Genomic DNA, 6,725 nt, shown 5'->3' with positions numbered 1-6,725 from the left:
TTTCATGAGTGTCACTTTTGGGGAGAAAAATGTCCCTGGGAGCATCCCTGATAGAGGAGTGACCATTTAGGTTTTCCATCTTTCCCTCCCTGTTTCACCTCATCCTCAAAGAACCTGAGAGACACCTCATGGTGGCACCCAGTGGAGTTCTGCAGCAGTCATGAAAGTCATGGAACGTGTGACTTTATTGAAATGTTTTCATTGTAACTATTTCCATGATGATCATGAGATGTAAACTTTCAGAATCACTTTCGCACCCAGATTCCAGCTAACTCACACCTACCATCCCTCTCATGAGTCACAGTCATGTGTGTGCAGAACCCAAGGACTTGATTAGGTTTTCACAGCCCTGATGAGGTTGAGGGTCTAGTGAAGCAGTGAGAGCAATGGAAGGTAGCTGGGTGGGTCTAATGCAATCATCTGAGCCACTTATAAGAGGCTGGACTTGGCTGAGACCACAGAGATCTCCAGCCAGAGCCAGACAGCCTGGAAGGGAGATTCCTGGCTGCTGCTGTGTAGACCTTGGAAGCCCGGAAACCCACGGGGGAGACCGAGCTGTGGGGCCTCTGACCCGCAGACCTGGGAGCTGGTAAGTCCAGGGCTGGGTTGGAAAAGGCTAAGTGTGTGGGTGCATATTCTACATGGATCTCAACTCACAGGCTCTCTGAATCCTGTCCACAGCCCCACTGCCCTCGCTCTCTGACGCTGGGGCAGCCTGCAGCTGGCCAGGCTCAGCCCAAGGACAGGGGAGAGCCTGCGGCTGAGTCCTGTCCACAGCCCCACCATCATTGCTGTCAGGTACCAGCACTGCCTCTTGTTCACCAGGCTCAGCCTAAGGACACAGGAAAGGCCATGACCCCGCACTATGGCGTGCACCAAGCTCACCTCCCGCAAAGCCACCGTCTGCCCCCCAAGGAAGACCCTGGCCACCAAAGCCGCTGGCAAGAGGGCGCCGCTCACAGGAGCGATCAAGAAGCCTCAGCGCTACAGGCCTGGCACCCTGGCGCTGCGCAAAATCATAAAGTACCAGCAGAAGTCCACGCAGCTGCTCCTGCGCAAGCTGCCCTTCCAGTTCCTGGTGCGCGAGATCGTCCAGGACATCAGCCCGGACCTGCGCTTCCAGATCGCTGCCATTGGTGCTCTCAGGGTACCAGGGAGGCCTACCTGGTGCGCCTCTTTGAAGACGCCAACCCATGTGCCATCCATGCCAGGCGTGTCACAGTTATGCCCAGAGACACCCAGCTGGCCCGCCGCCTCCGCGGAGAGCCGACACTCCTGGCAAACACTGCACTTTAGACAGCTTCGTTTCCGTTTGGTTGTGCTTTTACTCTCCTCTGCGCTCATCCTGGATCTGATATTAGCATTTTTCTTCACTTTTGGTTTTATTTCCCTCACGGGGTCCAAAAGTAGCCCTGCATATGACTGGGAGTAACAACAGAGGCAGATATAATGGGTATGACTGTTACTGTTTTCTTTTGTTTGTAAACTTTCTATCTACATTGAGGGTCTGATGCATTCATGTCAACTGGGAATTTCTCACTGAACACCTTTCAACACTTCAAATCAAGAACAATTGTGAAAAATTTGCTCATTAACATTATTGAAAACCAAATAAATTTATTAGTGGGAAATAGATAATGTCTCCTGCATTTGATCAAACAGCAGATGCGATCCACACTTTGACTTTTCTTATACGCGGCTCTGTGTTCTAAATGTTCCCTGTCTCCTGGGCTGTTCCTGCTCCTTTGCTATAATATACATTCAACTCTACTTTCTGAAAGTTGAATAGACTCTCTATCCACAAGTCACTTCACATTACAGGAGGCAGGAAAACCAGTGTGTGTGTTTGTGGGTGGGAAAGGGAGGGAGGCACCCGTTACAAGTTCAGTTCAGTCCATCAGCTCCAGGTCAGTGTCCTAGAACCTGATCACGGTCGTGGCCGTGGCTGAAATGACCCAGATTTTGGCTGGGGAGGTGGTAGGAGAGGCCCTGGACGTGTGTGAGATGTGGGGAGAAAAATCCCATTGCAGCCCAAGCCTTGGAGGGCTGGGAACAGCCTGCGCTGGCCAGGCTCAGCCCAAGGAGACGGGAGCGCTGAGGCTTCTTGATCGCTCCTGTGAACAGCGCCCTCTTGCCTGTGGCTTTGGTGGCCAGGGTCTTCCTTGGGGGGCAGACGGTAGCTTTGCGGGCAGTGGGCTTGGTGCACGCCATGGTGCGGGGTCATGGCTTTTCTTGTGTGACCTTTCACATGGGTCACTTCCCCAACACCGCGTACAAAATAAAAATCATCTTCCTCTGGGCCCCAGCCCAGATAGAAAGGCCTGATCTCAGAGAAGAAAGTACTAGTTCCAGTCTTTCTATGACAAGACCCTCTGCAGGCTGGAGCTTCAGTATCTCATTCCATCCTGGACTCAACCATGATTTAACATCTTTCTTATAGCTTACATTGGTCTCACCCAGATGAAGGCAGCAGCCTGTTTCACAATCCCTTTTAATCATATTTATATCTCAGACCAGGCACAGTGGCTCATTCCTAATATCCCAGCATTTTAGGAGGCTGAGGCAGGCAGATCACTTGAGCTAAAGGGTTAATGATCAGCCTAGGAAACATGGCAAAACCTCTTCTCTGTAAATTTAGAAAAAGAAATTAGCTGGACATGGTAACTGGAGCCTGAGGATTCACCTACTCAAGAAACTGAAGCAGGAGGATCACTTGAGCTCTGGAGTTGGAGGCTGCAGTGAGCTGAGGGCACCACTGTCATTTCACCTGGCCGACAGAGCGAAACCCTGTCTCAAAAATAATAACAATCATCATCATCATGTTTGGATCTCTGAGGTCAATGCATGGGTAGGCATTGTTCTGGGGCATCCTAGCTAGAGGAAGAAAGGTACATGGGCTTTGAGGATCCTGTGGACAGGGAGCTGTTTTCAGAGAGAGAAAAGGAACCCTCTGAAGAGGCTATGGTGCGTTCACACTGAATCCTAAAGCTGCTATGACTTAGGAATTTTTCTCCTATGGGATTTAGAGATAAAACAAACAGAAAGTCTTCCCTTACAATACTCTGTCCTGAAGGCCCTGGGCTTTCTAAGAGCACTGGAATAGTTGACCTTGTAAATATTAAATACTTTTCCATAACTTTTCCTGGGGAATCAACCAACTGCTCTCCAGATTGCAAAAATAAAAATGAAATTAAAACCAGTTTTCTTCTCTAAAATGACTCTTTACTTTCCTACCAAGACTGTTTCATGTCAGGGAGTGATGTTTGATGATGTTAGGATGGTAACACACTCTAGGAATTGCATGAAAAACTAGACAGAGCAACACAGACCCCAGAGACCCTGTCTAATCTCTGCATTCATTTCCATGACTTCACCTTCAAAGACTTGGTCCAAATGTAACCTATGTTAAGGGCTGAAATAACATACTGATATTTGTTTTGTGCTTCTCTAATACAAAAATATGTGTGAAAATAATATATATTATACTAGATAATATTCTATTTTTACTTTATTTTTCATAGTATTCTACAAAAATACAGAAATTAAAAATAAAATTTCCTCTCACTATAAGATTTTAGCATTAAACATTTTGTGTAATTGAGCCTTATTTATAGTTATACTGATACGTAATTGATCCAATACCCTGAATATAAGATAAACGGTAACAAATGTATAGCAAAAATAAAATGAGTTACAGTTTTCAGGCTGGCACGTAAGGGGATTCAATGTCATCACTCAGTATTCAAAATGAGTTAAAAACTAAAATACTGAATATTCAATACCTCTTTTGACATCTCTCTGAGTGGTGATGCCCAGGGTAATTCACAGAGAAAAAAAAAAAAAGATGACGGCTGTCCTAACTTCAAAGTATGCTATCAAGCTGTAGGAACCAAAAGGGCCTAACACTGGCATAAAAACAGACACCTCAGCCACTGAAACAGAGAAGAGAGCCAACTAAATTTTTACAAAGCTGCCAACAACCCACCACAACAAAAGGACAGTCTCTTTCATCAATGGTGATAGGAAAACAGGGAATCTACATCCAGAAAAATGAAATTGGACCATTATCTCTTACCATACACAAGAATAAACCAAGTTATATGAAAAACCTTAAACTATGGACCCACTAGAGAAAAACAGGGGACATACTCAGGGACAGTGGTTAAGCCAGTGATTTCTGAAATATGTCCCAAAAGCACAGACAGCAAAGGGTAAAGTAAACAATGGATTGCATCTAACTAAAAAAAAAAAAATGTGCAAAGCTAAAAAAATATCAACACCATGAAGAGACAAACTCATGAGACAAAAAATTTGCAAACCCTACATCATATAAGGGATTAATTACTGTTCAAAGTATACTAGGAACTCAAACGACTCAATAGCAAGAAACAAAAGCAAAATTTAAAAACCAAGCAAAGGACCTAAATAATAGACATTTCTGAAAAGAAAACATACAAGTGGCCAACAGGTATATACATATACACATATGTATACACATATGTACAGACACATATATGCATATATACACACATATATACACATGTATATATATGCTCAACAACACTAAAATGTAAATTAGAACTGAAATAAGATATCACCTCACACTCGTTAGAATGGCTATGACCAAAAGTCTAAGGTCAACACTTGTTGATGAGGATGTGGAGGAAAGGGAACCCTTATACTATTCCTGGGAATGTAAATTAGGACAGCCATTATAGAAAACACTATGGGCCTTCCTCCACAAACTGAAAGAATAGAGCTATCATGTGAGCCAGATTTCACTCTGCTATGTATATATCAAAAAGAAATGAAATCAGTCTGCTGAAGAGATGTCTGCCCTCCCACGATGTTGCAGCACTATTTACAATAGCTAAGATATGGAATCCACCTAAATGTCTGCAAATGAATGACAGGATGAGGAAAATCTGACATTTAAACACAATGGAATACTATGCAACCTTAAAGAAGGACACCTTGTCATTTGTGACACATGGATGCACCTGGAGAACATCATACTAAGTGAAATAAGCCAGGTGTAAAAATACAAATACCACATGATCTCATATGTGGACCAACAAAGTTAATCTGATAGACGTAAAAGAGAAGAAAGGTGGTGGTCTGAGGCTGTGGTGGCTGGAGGTGGGAAATTTGAGGAGACATTGGTCAAAATACACGACATTTCAGTTCAACAGACTGTATCCTTGAAAAATGCTATTAACGTGGGTGTACAGTGTTCTCACTACAGTAATACATATGGGAGGTAATGGATGTCCATTACTTAGATTTAGACAATAGACAATGTGTACATACTTTAAAACAGCATTTTGTATATAAGAAATATATATAGTGAGATGTGTCTATTTTAAATATAAATAAATAAATCAATAGTTGAGTCGTTGCAAGGCACTGAAAGTGAAGAAACAGTGCAGAGATAGGACACAGTGCCTTGGTACTGAAGTGAAACTATTCCACATGATAGAATAATAGCAGATACATGTAACTATGCCATTGCTCCCGTCCATAGAATTTACAACACCCAAGTGAATACTAAGGAGAGCTATGTGGTCTCATCATCAGAGTGATGTGTCATTGTAGGTTGAATGATTGTAGCGAACGTACCACTCTAGGACAGAAAGTTGTTAGTGAATGGAACTATGCATCTAAGGGGACAGAGGATATTGAGGACCTATGTTTGTCCTGCACAATTTTAGCATGAACCTAAAGGTTTACTACGAATTGAGCTCGATTTTTAAATGGGTATATGAACTTATTTTGCGAGTGTTGATTATACCTGAATTTCCTGTTGTCTGCATGGTATGTGCATTGCATGCATGGGCATTAAATTTCTTCGACAAGTATCAGAGAAGCCTGTTAACAGTGTATTGAAATAGGTGCTTTTGTTTGTGTGTTGTTTCTTTATTTGTTAGTTTTTGTGTTTTTCTTTGCTTTGCTTTTTCTCATGGAGGTAGAGGTATGAAGGTAGCAGCTCTGACCTCGGTTCAGCAGCTCAGTGAACTCAGGGACTTCAATGGGCCTCATGGCATTTCCAAAGTGCACAATGGAAAGAAGGCTCAGCCCTGGCATCAAGGTAAAGAAGGAGCTGGGGGCCCCAGTGACAGGCACATATGACCATTTCATCAAAAAGCCTCAGCTTCCCCCAAAGGCTACCAGGAGATTTCCATGAATGTCACTTTGGGGGAGAAAAATGATGCCCCCAGGAGCATCCCTAATAGAGGAGTGACCATTTAGGTTTTTCATCTTTCCCTTCCCGTCTCACCGCATCCTCGGAGAGCCTCAGAAATGCCGCATGATCGCACCTTTGGTGTTTTGGGGCAGTCATGGAAGTCGTCTGATGTGTGACTCTATTCAAACATCTTTTTTATTGTAACTACTTCCATGATTATCATGAAATGTAAACTTTCAGAATCACTTTTGCACCCGGATTCTAGCTAATTCGCACCTACCATCCCTCCTATGAGGCACAGTCCAGAAGCACAGTCCACATCTCCCTTGGGTGTGTGCAGAACCCGAGGACTTGATTAGATTTTCATAGCCCTGATTAGGTTTTCACAGCCCTGATTAGGTTGAGGGTCTAGTGAAGCAGTGAGTGCAATGGAAGGTAGCTTGGTGGGTCTAATGGCAGGACTTTACTGAGTCCACGAGATCTCCAGTCAGAAAGAGACTGCCTGCAAGGGAGATTCCTGGCTGCTGCTGTGTAGACGAAA

General features: G+C 43.8%; 1 pseudogene; it reads left to right on the top strand.

Moving 5' to 3' along the window:
• The first annotated feature begins 865 nt into the window (after positions 1-865).
• LOC115835557 lies at positions 866-1,296 on the top strand (annotated as a pseudogene).
• The last annotated feature ends 5,429 nt before the right edge of the window (positions 1,297-6,725 follow it).

The sequence above is a fragment of the Nomascus leucogenys genome, chromosome 6, assembly GCF_006542625.1.
Source record: "Nomascus leucogenys isolate Asia chromosome 6, Asia_NLE_v1, whole genome shotgun sequence".
Classification (NCBI taxonomy): Eukaryota; Metazoa; Chordata; class Mammalia; order Primates; family Hylobatidae; genus Nomascus; species Nomascus leucogenys.
Note: the sequence above shows the minus strand (reverse complement) of the source record. Positions and strands in the feature narration are given on the sequence as shown.